Raw genomic sequence first — 26402 nt, forward strand, 5'->3', positions numbered from 1 at the left:
AGAAAACGGGTTCCAGGAAGCCGATGACATCACTATACGTCTCGAGATGGTACCCGATCTCGAGGACCTCCACCAAGAAGAGGATATTCTCTAAGGGGCCATTAATATTATTACGAGACTCGAGATGGTACCCGATCTCGAGGGCTTCTCTCAAAAAGAAGATAAGAGCTGAAACTCTACTCATATGGGCTTGGCCTTGAGGTACCATCAAAACTCGGGTAAGTCCTTATCTGGGATGTATCTACAATGCCTTAAGGCTATCTACACAGAGTTCAAAGCAAGTCTCAAGGTAGTCCGAGCTTGAGCGAACCCCCACTCGGGGACTGCTCCCGAAAGAATAAAGGCTATCTTTATTCTTAGGCGTTTGAGCAAATCCCCCCATCAAAGACTATCACGGGGTCTAAAAGGCTAAGTCTCGTACTGAAAGTTCGAAACCCTACTCTCATTCAACTCGAAGTCGGGGATCTCGACAACCCGAGTTTATCAAAAGTAAAATCCCATTATCCAGGAGAGTCCTGAAAACTAAAATTAAATCTCATATTAAGAGTGAAAATTTTAAAGTTAAATTATATTTCCTCAAGTAAAACTTACGCTAAATCCCATTATCTAAGAGGTTCCTGAAAAACTTTTAAAATTAAATCTCATTATCCAGGAGGGTCCTGATTTCAAGACAACTAAAGATTGATAACTTAAGAAAACTAAAATTGACCCCTTCTTTTTTCTCTTTTTTTCTTCAAATCCAGACTTCCCTTTTTTCAAATTATGCTAGGAAAACATTCTTCAGACTAGATTTTCTATCTTAGGAGAAAGATTCATCAAACTAAGATTTTGATCCTAGGAGAAAGTTCATCAGAATAGGTCCTTTTTTTAATCTTTTTTTTTGTTATCTTAGGAGAAAGATTCATCAGACTAAGATTTCTATCCTAGGAGCAAGTTCATCAGACTTGGCTCTTATATCTTAGAGAAAGATTCATCATACTAAGATTTTTATCCTAGGAGAAAATTCGTTAGACTAGGTTTTCTATCTTAGGAGAAAGATTCATCAGACTAAGATGTTGATCCTAGGAGAAAGTTCATCAGACTAGGTTCCTTTTTTTGTTATCTTAGGAGAAAGATTCATCAAACAAAGATTTATATCCTAGGAGAAAATTCATCCGACTAGGTTTTCTATCTTAGGAGAAAAATTCATCAGACTAAGATTTTGATCCTACGAGAAAATTCATCAGACTAGGTTTTCTATCCTAGGAGAAAGTTCATCAGACTAGGTCTTCTATCTTAGGAGAAAGATTCACCAGACTAAGATTCTGATCCTAGGAGAAAGTTCATCAGACTAGGTCTCTTTTCTATTTTTCTTTTTTTTGGTATCTTAGGAGAAATATTCATCAGACTAAGATTCGGATCCTAGGAGAAAGTTCATCAGACTAGGTCTTCTATTTTAGGAGAAAAATTCATTAGACTAAGATTTTGATCCTCGGAGAAAGTTCATCAAACTAGGGCTTTTTATCTTAGGAGAAATATTCATCAGAACTAAGATTTCTATCCTAGGAAAAAGTTCATCAGACTAGGTCTTCTATCTTAGGAGAAAGATTTATCAGACTAAGATTTCGATCCTAAGGAGAAAATTCATCAGCCTAGGTCCTCTTTTTTTGTTATTTTAGGAGAAAGATTCATCAGACTAAGATATATATTGGGAGGAAAATCCATCAGACTAGGACTTTTTATCCTAGGAGGAAAAATGTGAAGATCAATGGCAAGATATTATGCACAATAGCAAGACAAATAAAGGCAAATATTTGAGAAACTTCCTTTTGTAGTCTCTTCTCTTCTTTTCTTTTCCTTTTTTTTTTGTTTTGGTTTTTTTCTTTCTTTCTTTTAAACCACTTTCCTTGCACTGCTTTGTTCCTGTGTCACACAATAAAAAATCTGTCAGTTTTGAAAATGGTGGTCGGTTTGTGGCCTTGAGTCCTGGGCAGCTTGGCTTTGTGCTCGATCATCTTGAGTCGGTCTCAAAAAACTTTTCTTCTGCACCAACTCTAATTGTTTCACACCCATTACAATTTGTATTTGCGGCTCAATCAGCCTTATCCCAACAGGAGATATTTGCTCAAGTGACCTTTCTGATATCTTGAATGACTTCCTGCTTTTTTAGCAATTTGTCTATCAGAGAGAATCACCAATTATCTTTGTTTGTGCCAAGTAGGCTGACAAGAGTCTTTTGGGGGGGAGCTTTTGCATGAATCATCAAGGCATGTTAAAAGTAACAACTGAGTGCGCCGACCAAATTTACTTTGTGCAGCTGAAAAACTAATAGCAGATTTTGAAATCTTTTCTTGCTTGTTTGACAAGGACTGACTCGGAGTGAAGGAGATAATGATGTAAAGAAACAATTATTAACAAGAAATGCCCCGGTTGGGAAGGATAGGGGAAGAGTTTTTTTTTCTTTTTTATTTTTTTATTTTGCGCTAAGTAGCCTTAATGATCATGACATGCATTTTGGACTTAACGGCCTGATCTATCCAACTAATCCAATCTTCTCTTTTATCATTCTTATGATCTTTGAAGTCGGGCTTGTTCATGCCAATCATTTGCATCAGCTTCATGACTCACTTTCAACTAGTGGTGCCCCGAGGGGTTTTCACCAACAAGTCTCACTCATTTATTCATCTCTGCTTACCGTCGCCTTACAGTGCCCGTGAGGGTTTTCACTAGTAAGACTCTCTCATTTTTCTATTTCTTTTTCTCTTTCTTTTGTGAGAAACTTGACAGTGTTCTATGTCGTGTGACAACTGTTACTCATTGCATGCGTCTCTTGACATTCTTGAAAGCTTATCGGGAGGTCTTATTGGGAAAGTTTTTTGGATAGGGTTGGAAAGAAGGGTCGGCATGAAGGCTCAAAGTAGACTCAAAATGACGGGGTTGTAGACTTACAACTCTTGGAATCGACTCTTTCAACAATGAAATAAAATCTTTGCCTCACTTTCAGTTATTGGGGATTTTTTGAATTTTTTTTCCTTTTGTTTTGAATTCTTATTTGGTTTGACCGAACCGTGAGGCTGCCTACGTATCCTTTAAAGGAATCAGGTCTAACGTAGTTCAAACATCTGACCTAACTATTTTTTTTCATCTTTCTTTCTTTTTCTTTGTCTTTTTTCTTTTGTCCTTTTTTTCATTTGTCTTTTTTTTTCAAAGTAAGTTGCCCCAGCCTCTATTTTCTGGGGGCATGGACCTTTGCCAGTTCTTTTCTTCTTCATCTTTTTTCACTTGAACTTTCTAAGAATTGCCCCAGTTTGTACTCTTGGGATATGGACTTTTTTTCTTTTCTTTTTCTTTTTATTTTTTCATTTTCATTTTTGTTTTTGTTTTTTGACTCTTGACTCTAAACTTGATTCCAAAAAGGGTGGTCAAAGAAAATAACACAGGCTCAAAAGAGGTAGCGAAGGATATAAAGTATTTGGATAGCAAAAAAAGGGCCTCCCAGCCTCAAGAACGCCAAACATAGTATCATTTCGTAATCACAGCATTGATGAACATGTTTATATTCTTGGTGTGTCTGGTCGAAAGACACTTTCCATCCATTAATGTCAAACTTTCGACCAAGCTTCATCCTCAAGCCCGATCTTCACAATGATTTGAAGGTGAATTTTACTCGGCCTTAATTCCAAAGTATTTCAACTCTTTATTCATCCTCAAAAGTGTTTTTTTCAGCTACCCAATTCTAGATTAAATCAGTTTCTAAGATCTGGCCAGAATTTTCGCATGTATGTCATGTCATTAGAACTAGCGAGAAACGAACTAAGAACAAAATGACACAAAAGGACAAATTGTATTTTATTGAGTAAAGGATGAAAGAGTTTGACAACAAGACAAACAACCTAAGATCCGAGTTACAATCCTAAATTAACCCGGATAATGAAAATAGCAACAAAATAGACAGACATGACTCATACAAACATAATATAAGGATAGAAGGGAAAAACTCAATAAAACAAATAAAATCTGGATCACAACCCTGAAATGACCCGGTAACAGAAAAAACATTAAAACAAGCTACCAGGATTCCTTCCTAGTGGGGAGAGAATGACTTTTCAATTGCTAAGCTTGACATTTAGCCACAAATTTTCTCATCAGAATTATCATGGCCTTCCCCAATTTCAGTCGGTAAGTTCCCGAGAGGATTCTCATACTCCATGTCACCGGGAATCATACCCATAAAGTGTGCATCATCATGTGCAGGTAAAGGATTCTGCATGATATTCTGGGTGTCACTGTCTTGGATCACAATTAATTTTTCCTGGATCATCCTTTCTATTTCTCTTTTCAAATCCCGACAACTTTCAATATTGTGCTCCTGGGAATTGGAATGGTATTCACACCTTTTAGAAGGGTCAAAGCTTCTTGCACGGGGTCCACATGATTTGGAGGAATAGGTTCAATCATGTCATACTGCTCTAATTTCTCAAACAAGCTTGCATAGGACTCTCCTATTGGTGTAAAATTATCTTTCAGCCTTTGTTCCCTTCTATACCCCTGGCTTGGATGTGGGTTATAGGGCATTTGAAATTTTGGTGGAAGATGGTGGAGATTTTGTGATGCTCATGCTCACCTTCTGGGGTGTTTTGGTGGTTGGAAAACATACTGAGGTGGAGCGACAAAGTATTGTAGGTTCTGAGGGGGATAGTAATGCTTAGGGGAGTTATCGGAAAACAAACGAGGCTGGTCATACCTTCGAGACATTCTCCTAGGACCTCTTCTCGACCCTGATGTTATCATGATTTCTTCATCCATCTCATTCGTGTCACCAAATTTAATTTGGACAGTCTAAGTTGCAACTTTGAGAGCTACTTAACTTATAATTCTGCCTGTCTTAAAGCCATTCTCTACCATTTCTCCCATTTTGATTGCTTTAGATAAGGATTTACCCACTGCAGACATCATGTTTTGAAAGTAATCGGGCTCTTGATCCTGAATGAAGACAGTGATTAACTCGTGGTCATCCATGGGTGGCTAAACTCTAGCCGTTTACTCTCTCCATTTAATGGCATATTCCCTGAAACTTTCAGTTGGTTTCTTTTTCAGGTTTGAAAGGGAATTGCGGTCTGGGGCAATGTTGATGTTGTATTGGAACTGTTTGACAAAGGCCTGTGCCTTGTCATCCAAGACGTACCAGCGAGATGTGTCTTGATCCAAAAACCATTCGGATGCTACTCCCGTAAGGCTTTCCCCAAAATAAGCTATTAGCAATTCTTCATTTCTTCCCGCACCTCTTAGTTGATTGCAATACCTATTCAGGTGGACTATGGGGTCTCCATGTCCATCATACTTTTCAAATTTGGGAGTCTTGAAACCAGGCGGCAAGTGGACATCGGGGAACATACATAGATCCTTGAAGGTAATACTCTTCTGACCTGCCAACCCTTGCATGTTTTTCCACCATCGTTCTAAACTTTTCACTCTTTGGGTCTTTTCTTCCTGTGCCATCTTTCGGGCAGGCTTCTCAATCTTTGTAGGAAAATGAAATAGGTACGAGTGGTACTCAGGAGAGTGGTACTGCTCTTGTCGGGTAGCAAATTGTGACTCATGACAAGGCTGTACTTGGCCATTGGCCCATGCTTGGCACATTTTGGTCATTTGCTGTTTCAGTATTCTATTTTCCTCAACCACAGTAGACTCTTGTTGAACCCTCTGACCCTGAGTCTCTTGAGCACTTGCAACAACTTCGATGTCAATTATCATTTTTCCTTGGATCTTGTGATGGCCGCTTACCACAAACCAACCACCTCAAACTTTCTTCACAATTCAAAACAAAACACACGTTAGAATGGACTCAGTCAGTCCTTATTATTATCAACATTTTTTCACTTTTGTTTTTTCATTTCTATTAATTTTTCTTTTCAATGGTTGATCGAACCTGATGTGGGTTGCCTACGTATCATGTGGAAACATGAATTAGATCTTGCTTAGTTCGGGAAGATCAAGAATAAAGTAAATAAATTAACTTTTTTTTTTATTTTGAATTTTTTATTTTATTTTTTTCGAAAGAAAGACTTATAAAGAAGAAAGAGAATATTTTTGGATTTTGATTTTTCTTCAAAATTTTTGCAAAGAAAGACTTCTAAAGAAAAGATATAAATTTTTATTGAATATCAACCTTTTTTTGTTTTTTTTTTTGGGAATTTCGAAGAAAAACTTCTAAAGAAGAAAGAAAATATATTTTGATTTTTGGAATTTTATTTTGAATTTATGAAAGAAATGCTTCTAAAGAAAAAGAAAATATTTTTGAACCTTGAATTTTCTTTTCAATTTTTGAAAGAAGAATGAAAAATATTTTTGGATTTTGAGAAAAAAATAAAAGAAAATATTTTTGTATATTGCTTTTTAAAAAATTGGGGTCTAAAAGAAAGACTTTCTTAAGAAGAAAATAATAAAAAATATTTTTGGATTTTTTTTAAAAAAATTGTGTGCCAGAACCGATGAGGTTTGCCTACGTATCTCATATCCGGTGAGAATCAAACCCGCGTAGTTCGCCAGTTTTGACGGAACATGGGAAACATGACTTTGAAAACATTGACTTCTTTCTTTCTTTCTTTCTTTTTTCAAAATTTGGCAGAGTTCCAAAAATTTTCAAATACCTACTACTCGCTCTTGTTTTTTTCTTTGTTTTGTCTCTTTTTTTTTCATTTTCTTTCCCTATTCTAGAAGTCGGTCAACATGCAAGCCGGAACAAACAGATCGCAAGTAGCACGTAAGATGCATCAGGATGATCTTTTTAATTTGGGTACACCTGTCCTAGACGGACCCAACCCCTGTGTTGAGTCCTCAAATGCACATGATGCAAAAAAATGTTCCTACTAGGGATCCGACATTAGGTTATATTATTCTAGATTTAAAAACCTGGGTGTATTGTTCTAGACCTGACTTACCCAATTGGACAGCTCGAGCCGAGGGGGGCAGTGTACCAGGAATACAGAAGCTTCACCGGCTTTGCAACTTGTCCGAACCTCGTTCTAAAATTAGGATATGACTCTAACAGAAAAGAAGTCACACGAAGTGCACCCTTCCCAGATGATTTAGAAGACTTAGAGAGAAGAAAGGTTTTGTAACAATTTATATACAATCCAAACAATATCGAGGCGGTAAAAAGCGGCATTTAGCACATTAGGCTAAAATATATAAAAATCATATAATAAATAAAGCCAAATATAACAGTTATTCTAAGCTCGAATTCTGAACCCTGAACCAAAATATCTGGGTTCTTATCCCCAGCAGAGTCACCAGAGCAGTCACACCTCCGTTTTACCACCCGAGAGGGGATATAAAGGAGTTTTTTCCAATTTAAGTGATAATCGGAACGAGATCATTTATTTAAAATAAATCAGAGTCGCCACTTGGGATATTTTATGGTGTCCTAAGTCACCGGTTTAAATCCCGAATCGAGAAAGATTTGACTTTGTTTATGTCTGCGAACACCGAAATCCGGTTAAGGAATTCTGTTAACCTGGGAGAAGGTGTTAGACACTCCCGAGTTCCGTGGTTCTAGCACGGTCGCTTAGCTATTATTATTAGCCTGATTATCTAAATAATCACATGCTTTAAACCTGCGTGCATCTTTAAACCTTTTAACCGCCTTTTAATAATTTAGGAAAATTCAAGGTCATTTAAAACACATCGTAAGCCACGCTTCATGAAATGCACCCGCGGTTCACGATACGTTCTATTTAACCTTGTTGGAAATTAAAAACGGGTGACATGAAATGCACACCCGACTTGAGATTTACATGTCGTGACCATGCCACGGGAACCGTACCCATAGCCATGATAATTTATTATCGATCGCGCCTAAACCAAGTTACAATGTTCAAAATTGTTCGTTTCCTATGTTTGCGATTGTTGTAAGGTCATAAATTATGAAAATAAATTTGTGGATGAAATATACCATTTATCAAACCAAAGGTTTTTTCCAACTCAACACTTAGGGCCAAATTATTAAAAATAGATATCAACTTCACTCATGAATCAACCGCGTATAATGAGCAAATGAGACGAACCCAATAATTAAAATAACAACTCCAACGACATATGATCCGATAAAAAGAGAATAGATCCAAACAAAGTACATTCTATAGAAAGAACTAAATCACTAAGGCTTCTGATTCAACAAAGAGATCCAATATTTTACAACTTAAGAAATTAATATTTTCGGCTTATTCCACCAATGTTGGCAGAATTTGATATGGCCGAGCAATTCAAATAGTGATTAGAGCTGCAAAATAGGACCTCGCATACGAATTATCTCATAACACAATTAGCTTTTTAATTAATAACTAGCATGCTCAAACCAACACCTAGTATACTCATGCAAATACATGGGATAAATTGATTAAATTATCCTAATCTTGAATCAAATTATATCGTCCAGATCATATTTAGCAACAAATGTTTACAGATCTCCATTCAAAATCCTAGCATGTACATTCTTGCAACTTCAAGGTATTAAAAGAAAATAAAAATACAAATTTAGGGAGAATTACCTCAACACCAACAAAGACCAAGTCAAGAATCTGAAAAGAGACTTCGAATAAACTTTTCAATATATTGACAAATGAGCCTCAAATGTACAACAACAAATCATTCAGATCTCGCGGACCACGTACGAAGACCTCGACGAATTTTGAACCTCGACCCGACTGTTTAAACCAGACTAAACTACCAAAAGGATCAATTCTTTTTAGGTTTTGTATGGTTTTTTGGTCGAAGAGAGTAGGGATGGTGGCTATTTCTTGTTTTATGAAAATGGAGGTTTTCCGGCTAAGCTCGACGGCTGGCAGCGAAGATGGAGGTGCAATAGAGATACAACTCTCTTGTCTACTTCATCATTATTGTCGTTGGTCTTGGGGTGGTTTCCGGCTGTGAGTTGTTATGTGTTGTGGTGCTAAGATTTTTGGTTCAGGGGAGGGGATGGGGGTTCTGCCGCTTAGGGTGGAGGGGTTCGAAGAAGAAGACGTGAGAGGGGGGTCTACTGGGTGTCAGCGGCGCTGATTCTAATAATCTCCTAGGTCTAGGGTCTTTTTTTAGTGTTAGGTGTCTTTTTTGTGTCTTTTTTTGATCGTCCTCTTTAGGCCTTTTAGGTTATATACATCTGATTGTATAGGTCCAGCCTTTTTGTGTATTTTCAGCTCTTTTTATATGTATATGTCTAGGGTTCAATTAAAGGGAAGGGTGTTGGGCTAAGAGTTAATTCGAAATCGGGCCAATAACTAAAAAAAAATACAAAAATTCATAAAGACGGGATAAACCAATCCAACACTAATTCCTTCTTCTAAAATTATATACAATTATAAAAAATCTAAAATTAATCTTAAGACTATATGAAACTGTTTTTGTGTTTTCAAGATTGTAAAAGAATAAAAAATAAAGTACAATTTTTGTACATTTTTTATTTAAATTTATGAAAGATATATAAAGTCAAAGCAACTAAAAAGAAGAAATATTTTTGTAATTTTTATTTTGTGACGAAATAAAGTGAAAGAGTCAAAATTAATTGAAATAGCGATATTAGACCTAAACTAAATATTTACATGCTAAAATATAAAAAATCTTGGGGAGGGTCAAAAATCACATGTCTACATCCATTGTTCTTCATTTACTACTTAACATTGATCATAAGGAGCAATCATTTTAGCTCTCATAACTGTTAGTCCTCTCTCGATTGCCCTAAGGCGGCCTCCAGACCCGACCTCGAGGCCTCGTATACGGCAGCTGGAGGCCCCGACCTCCAGCCGTTTGGTTTGACTATTACCTCGTTTTAAGCTATAATCTTGCCTTCTAATCTTTTTACTTAGCATCTATTGCCTAACAACTAGCATAAAAATAGATCACATACTTTTACAACCACAAAATCAAATTTAATGGTTATTATCATTTTCACGGTAAACACGGTTCTTTCCGAAGTACTTTCGAAGTATTTGAAGGCCTGTGATTTTATAGCGATGGTCGGGCGTCCCCGAGTCGCGTTAGTTTGGCTGGTACAGCCTTGTGACCGTAGTCATTGGGTTTGGACGGATCCTTTAAGTCCCCGAGTGAAGTAGTTTCAGCATCTATATCTAGGGTGTGCCTTTTTAGGGGTCTTACAAATTCGAATATATAGCCTTAACTTTAAGGTCGGGATAATGCCTTTTTGTAAGGTCTTATAATTTTTACATGCCTTTAAGGTCTTATAGTTTTGGTTACTTGGTACAAGTATAGTTCATGTCTTGCTTTAAGTCTTACAGTTTTTGGTGTTGCCTTATAAAGGTCTTACGAGGTTGAGGTTGCCTATGTAGGGTCTTACGGCCTCGTGAGTCCTCGTGATATTGAAAGTTTTGTTGGCCCTAGAGCCATTTTTGTGGACTTGATGTTGCCTCGTTGAGGGCTTAAGAGTTTGAAGTTTCCGACCCGAGGGTCATACGGTTTCGAGTTTTTGACGCCAGTCCCCGAGTGTTCGGGGCGTTCTTTGCTTCTGGAGCCATTTTTGTAACCTTGACATTGACTTATTGAGGGCTTATAAGTTTGAAGCTTCTAACCTGGAGGTCATGCGACTTCGAGTTTTTGACGTCAGTCCCCGAGTATTCGGGACATTTAGTCAATCTTGCAGTTTTTATAGATTGCCTGATTATGCCGCCCGTAGGCGGCTTCAGAACTATACCAAACCCGTATCCTCTCACATTTGAGGCGCCATCGGTGAACAAGGTCCACACCCCGGAAGATGTGCCCGTTTTTAGTAAAAGTTCCTTTTCTACCTCGGGCACGAGGGAGGGCAAGAAGTCGGCCATGAAGTGCGCCAAAATTTGGGACTTGATAGTTGTTCAGGGTTGATACTCGATATCATACCCCATGAGTTTGATGGCCCATTTGGCCAATTAGCCCGATAGTTCGGGCTTATGCAATATGCTTCGTACAGGATATGTTGTTAAAACATAAATACGATGGCATTGAAAATAAGGTTTCAATTTTCATAATGTGCTTCTTAATGCAAGAACTAGTTTTTCTAGGTGCGGATACCTGGTTTCGACAAATCCCAGTGTCCGACTTACATAATAAACATGGAATTGTGTACCTTGCTCTTTTTGAACTACCACACCGCTTACTGCTATCTCGGATCAGGTAAAAATACAACGTTTCATCCTCCTTTAGTGTGTGGAGTAAAGGCGGGCTAGTCAGATATCGCTTCAACTTCTCCAAGATGCGTTGGCATTCTAGAGTCTATTCGAAGTTGTTTTTCTTTTTGAGTAAAGAGAAGAAACGATGACTCCTGTCAGATGACCTCGATATGAATCGGCCCAAAGCCGCTATCCGCCCTGTCAACCGTTGCATGGCCTTTACATTATTTACCACTGTGATTTCTTCGATGGCCTTGATTTTGTCGGGGTTGATCTCGATTCCCTTGTTCGATACCATGAAGCCTAAGAATTGCCCAAACCCACTCCGAAGGCACATTTCTCGGGATTGAGCTTCATGTTGTAGCTTCTGAGGATGTCAAATGTCTTCTGCAAATCATCTGTGCGTGGGGAATTAACTAGCATGTAATCAATATAAACATCCACGGATTTTCCTATTTGATGCTCGAACATTTTATTAACTAGGTGTTGGTACGTAGCTCCTGCATTTTTCAACCCGAAGGGCATTACATTGTAATAGTATGTACCGTACTTCGTTATGAACAAAGTCTTTTCCCTATCCCCAGGGTTCATCTGAATTTGATTATACCTCGAGTAGGCATCGAGAAAAGTGAGGGTCTCATGGCCGGCCGTGGCATCGATCAAACAATCTATGTTAGGCAATGGGAACGAATCCTTGGGGAATGCCTTATTTAAGTCTTTATAATCTACACACATCCTTGACTTATTTCCCTTTTTGGGAACTACCACAACATTGGCCAGCCATTCGGGATACTTTACCTCTCTAATAGACCCTATTTTAAGGAGTTTTATTACCTTGTCTTTGATGAATGCGTGTTTTAATTCGGATTGGGGTCTTCTTTTTTGTTTCACCGGTTTGAACCTGGGGTCGACATTTAGTCGATGGGTGGTTATTTTCGGCAGGATCCCTATCATATCTTATTGGGACCAAATGAAACAATTTATGTTATCAATACAAAATTAAATGAGTTTTTTCCTGAGTTCGGGGGTTAATCCCATTCCTAGGTATACATTTTGATCTGGGAGATGTTCGATCAAAATAGCTTGCTCTAGCTATTTAATTGTCGACTTCGTTGCATCCGACACTTGGGGCCAACAAAGGTTTGGGGAGCGAGGAAATCTTCTTCATCACCCTCGGAAGTCTGTATGCTTCTCGACTCTTCTGAGGTAGAGTGTATAGGATTTGACACCTCCCAGTGGACCGCGAACATTTCTTTTGCTGCATGTTGTTCTCCATATACTGTCTTTATACCGTCCTTTATTGGAAACTTCATCATCTGATGTAGAGTTGATGGTACTGCCCTCATGCTGTGTATCCACGGCCTTCCAAGCAATGCATTGTACCTCATGTCACCGCCGATGACGTGGAATTTGGTGTTCTAAAACTGTACCGAACATGTCGACCGGGAGGGTGATCTCCCCTTTCATTACTTAGCCGGTTATGTTTAAGCCATTAAGGACCCGGGAGGTGAGTACGACCTAGTCGAGCAGCCCGAGCTATTCTACTACCTTTGACCTGATTACGTTGGCCGAGCTACCTGGATCCACGAGTACACGTTTAATTTGAACGTTACTTAAACCAAATGAAATTACCAGCGCATCGTTGTATGGTTGCACCAATGTCTCGAAATCTTACTCGCTGAATGCAAGGGTGTCTTTGGTCATGCGGTCCCGGATCGACCCTTCTATTGCAGCGAACATTTTTATCCGTTTGATCATGGGTCCTTGGGGGATGTCGGTCCCCCCGATGATCATATGAACGACATGCTAAGGAATCTCTCTTTTTTCCAGAGTGGGTTTTTTTTCCGAGTTTCACGCTAATTTTCGTGGCATGAGCTCCCGTTAATGTGGGGACTGTCGTTAACGTATTGGGTGTTGCATGGGGCTGTACCCTTGGGAATCGGTTCTGGTGCACTCTCAAGGTTTTGCGGTGGCGCACCTATACCTGGAACAACCATAATGTCTTCTCCATAGTTCTGAAGGCCGTTATTTTCAGGTGCATTTACTGGGTTAGACATTTTGACCTGAAATCAAAGATCTTGGACAAGAAAAAATGTGAAAGATAACTTGCGGTATGTAGTAAACCAGCAAGAAAACAATCACTATTATTTATAGGCCCATAGTGGGCGCCAAACTATTTACCGTGAAAATGGTAATAACAATTAGATTTTATTCCGTGGTTCTAAAATTACGTGATCCATTTTTATGCTAGTTTTTTAGACGATATATACTAAGTGAAGGATTAGAAAATAATATAATAGCTTGTAGATAGTGGAATAATCAAGAGAGAGATATTATTGATCTTGTGGAGAAAATGGTTGGAGCAATCTCCATCGGTCCCTTACAAAGTGGTGGGGATCCCATTTATATAGGAGGGAAATCCACTATAGTACAAAACATGTTAGCCGTGAAGGCGCGGAGATAGGATGGCTGGACGTAACATCTTAAAATAAGCCCCGAAGAGGCCAGCTCTGTCAGATTGAGCTGTGTGCCTTGGGAACTCCCCTATCGCATGCCTTATCCCGCTATAGTTGTCAGGATGTGATATCCTCTGTGTCGATATCTGACGACCCCCGAAGAAAAGTCTCGACCCTGTCTTCGACCTTCGAGGGTTATGACCACGAAACGACCCTATGACGGGGGAACCGGGCCCCCGGATTTGCCGCATACAGATAGTCTCCGCGTTTCTTAGAGTGAAGGTGGCAAGAAATAATAAGAAACGATCCTGAACTCCTGCTTCCTTCGGTGTTCTTGCAAACGGTTACGAGATGTCAAGGTGCACTTTGCACACCGTCCCTGCAAGTTTCAACATTGACGGCAGTAGTTGGATTCCTTCAATGTGCCTATGGCACTTTTATAAATACTCACCTCTTCTATTCTAGATTCCATCTTGTGCCAAAAAAACCTTAGAAAGGTATGTTTTCCCCTCGTTCTTTCTCTTTTTCAGGAACGCAACCCCCTCTTTTTCTTCTTCCCTTGGATTTTCTCAAGGATGGCGACAATTTTCACTTCTGCTTCCTAGGAGGTTGCGGGCTCATCTTCTTCATTTTTCTCTCAAGGCAAAGTGTCAAGTAGTGTGTCCCAGGATAAGGGCACCGCAAGCATGTAACTTGGTATAACAACTCTATAATGGACATTGAAAGAGTGATGGCCGACTATCGCTGGGGGGATACTGTGCTCGTGGAGATTCCTGCTCGGGAGGAAGATATTACGGCTTGTAGAGCCGGCTTTTTGAGCGTGTATACCTACCCATTCACCTTGGGGTCGGCGGTGCTATCTTCGCCCCCGATCAACCCTGTGATTCTCGACTTTTGCCAAAGTTATCAGGTGACTCTAGGTCAAGTTCATCCTTCGTTCTGGCTTGTGGTTCGTATGATCAAACATTACTCGTGCATGATAGAGGGAATGCCCTTTACCCTGAACTATCTGATCCATATGTATAGTCATTGTCTTCGCGGGGGCTTAATCAAGCTTCCTTGTCGAGCCCTGAGATCCCTTTTTGTCTGCACCGAGGAGTTCGGGGGCGACGGATGGTTAAGCTGATTCGTTCGAATGAGGACGTCTGACCTGATCCCAGTGGAAAAGATGTCGTTCCCTGAGAAGTGGAACGTCATGCGTAAGTAAACGTGATGTTTTTGCCCTTTCTTGGTGATTTCTCTCTATACGTCTAACTCTGCTTTTCTTGTTTTTTTAGGCATAGCGATTTACCCTGGAGTAGTGTCGGATCTCCAGGGTTGGGTTGGTCTTTTGTACTCAGTCTACCCGTATATCGATCGAGTGTGGGGAGATTTATCCCGAGCTTGGTGGGAAGCCAAAGACCATGGTGAGCCTCGATGTGTCTGAGCGTTTTGATGTAGTTTGCTGTTAGTAGCTTTTTCCATCCTGTGCATTTAACCTTTGCATCAATGTAGGTCTGGGAGAAATCCCACTGATGAGGGAGGCACCGTCCGTTGGAGGGGACATTCTAGTGTTTGGCGAGGAGAAGAAAAGGTAGGAGAGTCTACCCGCTGGACCACCGGAGCCCAAGAGGGTCAAGGTGGAGGACTCCAAGGTTGACTCAATAGTTGCAACCTCCAGGGCGGCGGGAAATCCCCGTGCTGAAGGTGAGGGATAAAGCAGCTTCTCGACACCTCCCGAAGAGAATTTGAGCTCGATTAATCCTCGGGCCGGGGGGGGGATAGATGCTTCCGGACAGGAGTCTAATGTTGGCATTGCACAACCTTATGGTGGTGAGGCAATGGAGGGGGTGTCGAGCACTGCCCCCTAATTGGCAGGTTTCCGGAGTTCTTCTCGAGCTGGGACGTCCTTGGCAGGTAGTTCGGAGGTGCCTTGATCTGGGACCCAGGGTGAATAAGGGACAGAGACTTTGGCTGACCCCGTTAGCCCGTTGATTGTTGTCGATTCTCCTCAGGGGGAGATCCTTCCATCTTACAAAGTGCTAGATGGACCTCGCAAGGAGCCTTCTGCGGTAGGAGTGCTGATCAAAGGAGGAGATGCACTCATGAGGCCGACGATCATTCTTGAGGATAGTTCTTAGGTCGATGGTTCGTTCATTTTTTGTGAGATGGGCAGACTTTGTGAATGGGTAACATCTGCTAGACTTGTTCGCCGCTGTGGGCTGCTTCGGCCTTTATTCTCCTAACCGTTTTATATGGTTTCAGGCCAAAGTGCTTTATGACCAGGCTCTTGCCCAGTATCAGGATGAGGTGAGCCGTCGTGAACGCGAGAAAGCCTATTTTACCGAGCAGGTTATTCATCCCCTGTTTTTACTATCATTTGAGCCCTTGTGAGATTCCGTCGCTTTTAACTCCTCAGTCCTTGCATTATGCAGTTTGAGAAGGAGAACGCCCTGCTGTGAGGGGAGCTTCAGGCTAGAGATACTGAAGTCTCCGAGCTTAGTCTGCACGTGAGCGAGGTGGCTTCCGAGAGGGGCAGCCTTAGGGGGAGAGTTACCTTGATTGAGCGTCATCTCCAGGGCGCGAAGGAGGATAGTGGCAAGTATAAGAGCTTCCACTCTGAGCTGGTGGATGCATTGATTCGGATCAAGGCTGAGGCCGAGATGCTTGTATCTTTGCATGGGTGAGGAGCAGTCATTGCAGATTCTTGTGTTGAGAGGACGTTTGAGGGGGCTGGCCCAGCTTTACCTCGAGCCACGGGTTGTGCCTGGTCGGGTTCCCGAAGGCAGGACACCGAGGGCACATTGGAAGGCAGCTCGAGTAGTATTACAAATGGCGGTGGATCCTCGGAGAGAGAGAACACCATTAAGAACGGTCCGTTAGGAAGCTCGTAATTGCGTTGGTGCAACCCTTGGGGAGCTCTTGAGGCTACCGGTTCGGTAGTAGATTAGGATCCCTTGTTATGTTTTCCTGTCGATCTCCCTATTTGTATATAGTACTTTTTATTTTGGCATATGTATAAGGAGAATCAGCTTCGGTTTCCCTTATTCCCCCTTTCGCTCTGAATTCAGCAAGGATTGGCGAAAGAACCTTAGACCCGCAATACTGCTTTGTGTCCCGTTTAAGCCAGCTCGGGTGTCGTTATGCTTCTGGTCGATGCAGCCTTCAGTGTGAACTGCCGCGAGAGTCCTTGCGCTTTTGCCCAACCGTTTTGTGTTGGGTCTCCAAGTCGAGTTTTGTCTCGAGCCTACTCGATCTTTAATCTCCTGTGCCTGTATGGCCGGGTGATGATGGTTCTTATCCCTTGCTCTTAGGCATTTGTATTTTGCTTGTTTTTGGGTTCAGTCTCTGAGTCCTGTTGCGACTCGAGCATCAATTGTCCCTCAAGCTTTTTTTTGCCCGTATGGGCGGATGACGATGGCATTTTGTGCTTTGGGTCGAAGTGACCTTACAAGTGCGTGGCCCCGAGGCTCATTTGGCTGGTGACAATGGCATTTATGCCGTGCCCTTAGGCATATTGTAGTTAATTATTTTTTATTCTGTCTCCGAATCGGGTTACGACTCGAGCTCATTTTAATCGTCAAGTTTTCATTTTTTCTAGCTGGCGACAATGGCTCTTACGCTGTTTGGTCATTGAAAACTTTTTAGTGTGTGGCCCGGATGCTCGTTTGGCTGGCGACAATGGCTCTTACGCTTTTACCTGTGGGCTTTTTTGTAGGCTTTGTTTTCCGCTTGTTAAGGTCTTTTTGAAATGATTTTGCCTGACCGTCGTTGGTTTTGGAAAAACCTCGATTCATGTCATCAGCGGCGATGTTCGAGCACCTCGGAAGGTTCTTAGCTCATAGGCTGAGTAGCTCGAAGCCTTGTGATTTGGAGGTGACACGGTCGAAGCTCGTTTGCCTGTTGAGGGAAGCCTGTTTTAATCGGTTATTTTCAAAGTATATTCGAAGTAATGGCCTGGGATTTTGTTAGCGACAGTCGGCGTCCCCGAGTCCCGTTATTTTGGTTGGAGTAGTTGTATTGACCGTAGTCATATGTGTTCGGCCGGAGTCATTTTTGATTCACGAGTGATAGTTTAGGCGTCTACATCAAGGGTATGACCTTTTGGGATTCTTACAAATACGACATATAGCCTAAACTTCAGGATTGCGTTTTATGCTTGTAGCAAGGTCTTACAAAATTTTCATGCCTGTTGAGGTCTTACAGTCTTTTCATGCCTGTTGAGGTCTTATAGTTTTTTCATGCCTGTTGAGGCCTTACAGTTTTTTCATGCATGTTAAGGTCTTACAGTTTTTGTTGCTATATAGAGTAGATCTGGTTGTACCAAGTCTGCCCGCTCGGGGTCTTACAGCCTCTGGTTTTCCAGCGTAAAGCGATTGGCGACAGTCTCCGAGTCATCGAGTTTGTTTAGGCTCGAAGGCTGATATTCCTGAGCTCAAAGTTATCTTGTTGGGGCCTTATGAGCCCGGAGTTCCAACCCTAGGGTCGTGCGGGTGCCAAATTGTTGACTCTAAGTCTCCAAGTATTTCGGGCCATATTTGGTGGAGGGATCCCAACCGAGAGTATGCTGAAATTTCCTTTTCTATAGCATGAGATGTTGAAAGATATTCTTTGGCGTAAATATATATTATTTCATCATTGTGAGCTCGGCCCATACGGGCGCGGCTCCTTGGACCGTTTGGTCCGGTACATCATTTCCTATTGGAGTTCCTTTCGTCATCTCTCAGGAAACGCATGGACGTTGCCTCGCTAAAAACCTTGCCGAAAAAAACCCGTATTGGGATAAAAAACTCGGTCGAAGGAAAAGAGTGCGATGTTTGCTTGCGAATATTTGTGGGATTTTGCAATCGGACGTCCTTGTAGTAATACGCTTAAGCATCGATACATTCCAGTTGCTCGGAAGCTGTTCGCCCTCAATGGTGCCAAGCTTATAGGATCCTTTGCCAACTATCCCGAGGATGCGGTATAGCCCCTCCCAATTTTGGCCCAGCTTCCCTTTATTAAGGTTCAGAGTGTTGAGAGTAACCTTCCTTAGGACCAAGTCCCCGATCCTGAAATACCGGAGATTTGCATTCTGTTGTAGTATCTTTCGATTTTCTACTTTTGGGCAGCCATCCGAACTAGCGAAGATTCCCATCTTTCATCAAGCAGCTCAAGGGCCACTGTCATGGCCTTATTGTTCGAGCCCTCGTTATTATGTCTGAATTTGGTGCTTGGTTCCCCGGCTTCTACTGGTATCAGCGCTTCGGCTCCATATACTAGAGAGAAAGGTGTTTCCCCGGTGCTTGATTTTGAAGTTGTCCGGTATGCCCACAGCACCTCGGGCAATGTCTCTCTCCATTTTCCCTTGGCGCTCTCCAATTTCTTTTTCAAGTTCTAAATGATGGTTTTATTTGTAGATTCGACCTGGCCGTTTGCACACGGGTGGTACAGTGTTGATAGGATTCTCTTTATTTTGTCGTCTTTAAGGAACTGTGTTACCTTGCTCCCAATAAACTGCCTCCCATTGTCGCATGCTATTTCAGACGGGATTCTGAACTGGCATATGTTGTGTCCCATATGAAATTGATGACTTCCTTCTCTCTTATTTTTTTGAAGTCCTGCGCTTCCACCCATTTTGAAAAGTAGTCAATCATAAACATAATGAATCTAGCCTTACCTGGCGCTATCGGCAAAGGGCCGACGATGTCCATTCCCCATTTCATGAATGGCCATTGTGATAAAATGGAATGTAGTTGCTCACCGGGCTAGTCGATCATGGGAGCAAACCTGTGACATTTGTCGCATTTCTGGACCAATTCCCTGGTGTCTTTTTCCATGTTGTCCCAGTAGTATCCCATATTTATCACTTTTCGGACTAAGGAATCGGCCCTAGAGTGATTTCCGCAGATGCCCTCGTGGATATCTCGGAGCACATAATCTATGTCGCCCAATACCAAGCATACCGCTAGGGGGCCGTCGAAAGTTCTCCTGTACAGAGCCCCATTTTCGTCTAGTGAGAACTGGGCTTCTTTGATCCGTAGGGCCCTCAATTTTTTTGGATCTGCGAGTAACTTCCCATCTTTCAAATAGACAATATATTTGTTTCTCCAATCTCATGTTAGGCTGGTGAAGTTGATCTCCGCGTGACCTTCCTCGACCACAGATTTGAGCAGTTGGACGACAGCTCCGGGGAGTAGGTCTTCTTCTTCGGCAGAAGATCCCAGGTTTGCGAGTGCATCAGCCTCACTGTTCTTCTCTCGGGGTACATGGACTAAGGTCCATTCTTTGAAGTGACGTAATGTGATTTGGATTTTTTCCAAATACCTCTGCTTCCTATCATCTCGGGCTTCGTAGCTTCCGTTCACTTGGCTTACTATGAGGAGCGAATCGCACTTTGCCTCGATGGTCTCGACTCCCAAACTTTTGGCCAGTTCTAAGCCTTCAATCAAAGTCTCATACTCGGCTTCATTGTTAGTTAGTTTTGCAGTTTTTATGGATATTCTGATTATGCTGCCAATGGGCGGCTTTAAGACTATGCCGAGCCCGGATACTCATATGTTTGCGGCACCGTCTGTGAACAGGGTCCATACCTTGAAGGATGTGCCTGATTTTAGTAAAAGTTCTTTCTCTACCTCGGGCACGAGGGACGGTGAGAAATTGGCCCATTTGGCCAATCGACCTGATAACTCAGGTTTGTGCAGCATGATCCGGAGGGGATAAGTTGACAGAACGCAGATACGGTGACACTGGAAGTAAGGCTTCAGCCTGCGCGAGGCGCTTATCAGCGCGAGAGCTAATTTTTCCAGATGGGGATACCTGGTTTCGGCGTCCCCCAAGGTTCGACTTACATAATAAATAGGAAATTGTGTACCTTGCTCTTCTCGGACCAGTACGCTGCTTATCGCTATTTCAGACTTGGCCAGGTATAGGTATAGTGTCTCATCCTCCTTAGGTGTGTGCAGTAAAGGCGGGCTAGTCAGGTACCGTTTCATTTCTTCTCGGCCATGTTGGCATTCTGGAGTCCATTCGAAGCTACTCTTTCTTTTGAGTAGGGAGAAAAAATGGTGGCTTTTGTCCGATGATCTTGATATGAACCTGCCCAGGGCTGATATCCGCCCCGTTAGCCGTTGGACGACTTTTACATTTTTCACCACCGTGATCTCGTCGATGGCTTTTGTTTTGTTGGGGTTGATCTCGACCCCCTATTTGAAACCATGAAGCCCAGGAATTTGCTCGAACCTACTCCGAAGGCGCACTTCTCGGGGTTGAGCGTCATGTTGTAGCTTTGGAGGATGTTGAAAGTTTCCTGTAAATGGGTCAAATGGTCCTCTGCACACAGGGATTTGGCTAGAATATCATCAATATATACTTCCATTGATTTTCCTACTTGATGCTCAAACATTTTATTAACTAAGCGCTGGTATGTTGCTCCCGCGTTTTTTATCCCGAAAGGCATTACGTTATAGCAATATGTACCATACTTCGTGATGAACGAGGTCTTTTCCCTGTCCTTGGGGTTCATCTAGATTTGATTATACCCTGAGTAGGCATTGAGAAAAGTGAGGGTTTCGTGGCCGGCCGTAGCATTGATCAAACGGTCGATATTAGGCAACAGGAAGGAAACTTTGAGGCACACTTTATTCAAATCTTTATAATCTACGCACATTCTTATCTTGTTACCCTTTTTGGCACTACTACTACGTTAGCAAGCCATTCGGGTTACTTTACCTCCCTAATGGATCCGATTTTAAGAAGTTTTGCTACCTCCTCTTCGATGAAGGCATCTTTTACCTCAGACTGCGGTCTTCTCTTTTACTTTACAGGTTTGAATTTGGGGTCAATGCTTAGGTTGTGGGAGGTTATTTCCGGCGTGATTCCTGTCATATCTAGGTGGGACTAGGCAAAATAGTCGATATTGTTACTAAAAAGTTGAAGAAACCCTATCCTGAGTTCGGGGGTCAGTCCTGTTCCCAGGTATACCTTGTGATCTGGGAGGTTTTTGATCAAAATGGTCTGTTATAGTTCTTCGACTATTGATTTGGTCGCATCCTATTCCTCGGGGGAGACAAAAGTTCGGGGGGCGAATAAGTCTTCCTCGTCGTTTTTGGGGGTCTGCACGCTTCCCTCCTCGTCCAATACTGGGCATGTGGGGCTGGGCATCTCATGGTGGACCACGAACATTTCTTGAGCTACCAACTGTTCTCCATGTATGGTTGTGATGCCATCCCTCATGGGAAACTTTATCACTTGGTGCAAGGTTGAGGGCACCGCCCTCATGTTGTGTATCCAAGACCTGCCGAGTAAGGCGTTGTATCTGATGTCGCCATCGATGACCTGGAACTCAGTATTCTAGATTGCGCCAGACATGTTGATCGGGAGGGTAATCTCTCCTTTCATTACTTTATCGATCATGTTGAAGCCGTGGAGGATTCGAGGGACGGGAACGACTTGATTGAGCAGCCCCAACTGCTCTACTACTTCCTACCTGATTATGTTGGCCGAGCTGCCTGGATCCACGAGCACGCACTTTATTCTGGTGTTGTTTAAGAGGAACGAGATCACTAGCACATCGTTGTGCGATTCCGTCATAGCCTCGAGGTCCTCCTCGCTGAATATAAGGGTATATTCAGGTATACGTTCTTGTATTGGTCCTTCTTCTATAACGAACGTTCTTGTTTGTTTGAACATGGGCCATTGGGGAGCGGTGGTTCCCCCACTAATCATGTGGATGTTAAGTTGGAGGATCTTCCCTTCAGTCATGTCCCTTTCTCTGTTGCTTTCGATGTAGTCGTTCTTAATCCAATTTACCGAGCCAGACATTTCGACCTGAAATCAAGAGATCTTGGACAAGAAAAAGTGTGAAAAATAACTTGCGTTTTTGCGATGGAACTAGAAAGAAAATAATCACTATTATTTTTAGCCCCACGGTGGGCGCCAAACTGTTTACGGTGAAAATAGTAACAACAATTAAATTAGTAAATGGGATTCTAAAAATACATGATCTATTTTTATGCTAGTTGTTAGAGCAGATGATGCTAAGAATATGAAGTTTAATGATGAAATGCATGCTAAAACGAGGCAGTGATCAGACCGAGGGACTTACAGCCCTAGCTTCAAACTGGTCGATGGAGGACCTCGGGGTCGATACCTGGGCTCGATCTCGAGCTATCGGGGGTAGTCGAGAATGGGATAATAGGTAAGATATGATTAAACAAGGATCTTTATAGCCAATACCAAGCAATAAATGAAGAATAAGCGGGAGAGAAGTAAGTGCTAAAAGTGGCCTCGAGCTAATAAGAACGAGCGAGTTAGAGAGAAAAGAGAGAGAGAGAGGTATTATTGATCTTGTGGAGAAAATGGTTGGAGCAATCTCCATCGTTCCCTTACAAAGTGTTGGGGATCCCCTTTATATAGGAGGGAAATCCGCTATAGTACAAAACGTGTTAGCCGTGAAGGCACGGAGATAGGATGGCTGGACATGACATCTTGAAATAGGCCACGAATAGGCCATCTCTATCATATTGAGTTGTGTGCCTTGGGAACTCTCCTCTTGCCTGCCGTAGCCCGCTATAGCTGTAGGTATATGATATCCTCTAGGCGGATATATGATGACCCCCGAAGATGAGTCTCGACCTTGTCTTCGAGCTTCGAGGGGTATGACCACGAGACGACCCTAAGTCGGGGAAACCGGGCCCCTAAATTTGCCGCATACAGTATGTATTTATTACAAAGTAAAGTAGCTGGCACAACTACCTAGCAGTCTGGGGCAGACTGGTACTATTCTTGTAGGTGATGTCAGTTCGGACCACATGCCTAGGGAACTTTCCATTTATCCATTGATAATTGTCGACTCACACTACATCGAGATTGAGTGTGGAGAACCCTCGAGGCCGAATCTTCGAGATGCGCCCCCGGGTCTTCGAGGCCTTTTTGAAGATAAGGAAAAGAGATGCGATGATCGTGAAATCAGGCCTCCCGATTTCACCCATATACATAAATGTTAATAATCATGTCAACCACAACCCTAGAAATTAGAGTTCTTAGCCACTCACGTTCGTAGAAACAATTTTCCAAGTATTTTTCATAAACAAATTACAAAGAAAAGATGAAGGAATGAAGAACTCGATCATTTTCTCTTCCAAGACTGTTCCCACGCCTTCTTCCCTTCAAACGTCACGTGTTGCCTTCACCAGCCACGTTCCTCCTTCAAACGTTACGTCTTGTCCTCCCAAGAGTGAGTTTAAAGACTATTTATATGGGATAGGGTTAGCATGGGGTGAAATAATACAAGCCCACTTCGAAACATCCTTTTTAGGTTAGCTCGTTTACTCTCTCGTGCGCACGCGTGAGTAAACGAGCAAATTTCTTCTCTTTTTCTTTCTCTTCTAGGTTTCTCTTGCACTTCCATACCTTTTTGCTATACTTCGCTGTTTTTATTTTCAAGCTTTTCCTCAATAGCCCGTTCACTCTCTCGTGTGCCTATGAGAGTGAACGAGCAAATTCCTTCTTTTGTCTTTTGGTCACGATTAACTTCTTTTGCTCACATTTCGTCCAGCTTTCTCCTACACATAAGAATGCATGCGATGAGTATAATTCACTTCAAAAACTCATGTAACCTACCGTAACCACACAAGTTATGAGATGAAAGTACACCAAAAAATATGCCTTTTTTGTAATTGTTCCTATTCTCTAGCACCTATCCTATCTCTTCACAAACTCATGGGCATATTTAAACACCCTAGGCCAATAGAAACCCTATTGCAACACCTTGGCTGCTATTTTGTCACCCGCATGATGACCACCATAGGGCAATGAATAACAGTCATGTAAGATAACATTTATTTTAGATTCAGGAATATCATTAACTAATCGATAAAAGATTTGAATAGAAACGGCTCATCCCACATATATGATCTCACATATCGCAAGAACTTCTTTTTAGCATGAGGTTCCAGATCAGGCGACTTATCCCCACTTGCCAGATAGTTCACAAAATCTGCATACCATGGAACCTCCCCAGCAGTAACAACCAACAATTGCTCATCTGGGAAGTCTTCCTTGATGACATCTCCCTCAGCTACTTGATTTTGAGTTTCTAACCTGGACATGTGATCAGCCACTTATTTCTCTATTCTTTTACGGTCTCAGATCTCCAAGTCAAATTTCTGCAAGAGTAAAACCCAACGGATTAGCCTTGATTTAGCATATTTCTTTTCAAACAAATACCTAATGGTTGCATGGTCTATGTAGACGATGACTTTGGTGCCAACAAATAGGCCCGAAATTTATTGAACGCCCACACTACAACAAGCAACTCTTTTTCTGTCACAATATAATTTATTTGAGCAGGAGTGAGAGTCTTGCTTGTGTAGTAAATGGAGTGAAATATTTTGCTCTTCCTCTAGCCCAACACGGCCCCAATTGCACTGTCACTATCGTCACACATCCGCTCAAATGGCCTTTTCCAGTCAGGATCCACTATAATTGGTGCACTTACTAAATTCTTTTTCAGCTCCTCGAAGCTTTTAGACAAGTATCGTCAAACATGAATGGCACATCCTTCTCTAACAACCTGCACAAAAGAGAGGAAATTTTTATGAAATCCTTTATAAATCGGCGATAAAAACCTGCATGTCCCAGGAAACTCCTAACTCCTTTAACTAAAATCGGTGGTGGCAACTTTTCAATTGCTTCCACTTTAGCCTTGCCAACTTCCAGTCCATCTTTGGACACCTTATGCCCCAACACTATTCCTTCACGTACCATAAAATGGCACTTTTCTCAATTCATTACCAAATTAGTCTCCTCGCACCTAGCAAGCACTTTAGCAAGATTGGTAAAGCATTCATCAAATGAAGGACCAAACATAGAAAAATCATCCATAAAGACCTCCACAAACCGTTTCACCATATTAGTAAAAATAGCCATCATACACCTTTGAAAAGTTACTGGTGCATTACACATCCCGAATGGCATTCTCTTAAATGCATAAGTGCCATAAGGCCATGTAAAAGTGGTTTTTTCTTGATCTTCATGAGCAATAGCGATCTGATTATACCCCGAATAGCCGTCAAGGAAATAATAGTATTCCTGTCCAGATAACATGTCAAGCATTTCATCAATGAAGGGGAGAGGGAAGTGATCTTTTCGTGTAGCATTATTAGACTTGCTATAATATATGCATATTCGCCAACCAGTCACAGTCCTAGTTGGGATTAATTCATTTTGTTCATTCACTACAACAGTCATACCCCCCCCCCTTTTTAGGTGCACATTGAGCATGTCTTACCTACTTAATGTTGGAGATAAGAAATACTATACCTGCGTCGAGCCGCTTAATCACTTATTTTCTTACCACCTCTTTTATGATTGGATTTAGGCGGCATTGATGTTCCACGTTAGGATTGTGTCCCTCCTCCATGAGTATTTTATGCATGCAGAATGCAGGGCTAATACCCTTTGTGTCAGACATTGTCCAACCAATGACATGCTTGTACTCCCTCAGCACTCTTAAGAGCTTTTCTTCCCGCAATTTAGATATATGAGAAGAAACAATCACAGGTAAAGTGTTAAATTTTCCCAAATATGCATAATGAAGATAAGATGGTAAGGGTTTAAGTTCTATTTTTGGGGCCTCCTCAATTGAGGGCTTAGGGGGCAGGCCAATTGGCCAATCTAGAGGCTCAAACTGAGATCATTCTCTTATGTATTTGCAAGATGCATTAAGAATTTGCAACATCTCCTCAAGCTCTTATTAAAGTTCCAAGTGATTGAACAACATCAATGCCTTTTCTAGTGCATCTTCTTTAAACGCACTTGGCTCTACAGCTTGTTCATTTATCTCCATCAT

The 26402-nt window shown here is 41.8% G+C and overlaps 1 long non-coding RNA gene across 1 annotated transcript in view; it reads right to left on the reverse strand.

Annotated features, from left to right (window-relative positions):
• LOC142172908 (uncharacterized) overlaps positions 1 to 9181 on the reverse strand; it is a 30078-nt gene extending 20897 nt beyond the window's left edge. The window contains exon 1 of the long non-coding RNA XR_012702064.1: positions 8529 to 9181. This is a non-coding gene — a long non-coding RNA (uncharacterized LOC142172908). The remainder of the gene's footprint in view (positions 1 to 8528) is intronic.
• Between the last annotated feature and the right edge of the window lie 17221 nt (positions 9182 to 26402).

The sequence above is a fragment of the Nicotiana tabacum genome, chromosome 18 (assembly GCF_000715075.1).
Source record: "Nicotiana tabacum cultivar K326 chromosome 18, ASM71507v2, whole genome shotgun sequence".
Lineage (NCBI taxonomy): Eukaryota > Viridiplantae > Streptophyta > Magnoliopsida > Solanales > Solanaceae > Nicotiana > Nicotiana tabacum.